We start from the raw sequence: 301 nt of genomic DNA, 5'->3' as shown, positions 1-301 counted from the left end.
TTTCTCTCCAGAGAGAAGCAGCAGTCTAGACCATCTTGTCCGCCGTCAGAGATAAGTTCCCAATAAAAAATGAAGCATCCAACAGGAAGTGTGTCCGGCGTCTGAGAAGCCACTTCCTGTCTGTGTGCCGGCCGGCGCTGGCTCTTTCCAGGGAAAGTGCCTGAATCCTTTTCATCGTGTCTTCATCAGTCTAATAACTATGATGAAAAAAGCAAAGGTGGAGTCCATTAGTTTGTCTTTTTATACATAATTACATTTATACCAGTGTAAAAACTGAATATATTAATATATACTGTATATG

This window comes from Poeciliopsis prolifica, unplaced genomic scaffold (assembly GCF_027474105.1).
Source record: "Poeciliopsis prolifica strain line A6 unplaced genomic scaffold, Auburn_PproV2 SCAFFOLD170, whole genome shotgun sequence".
In the NCBI taxonomy this organism is placed as follows: domain Eukaryota; kingdom Metazoa; phylum Chordata; class Actinopteri; order Cyprinodontiformes; family Poeciliidae; genus Poeciliopsis; species Poeciliopsis prolifica.
This window is presented reverse-complemented; position numbering follows the sequence as displayed.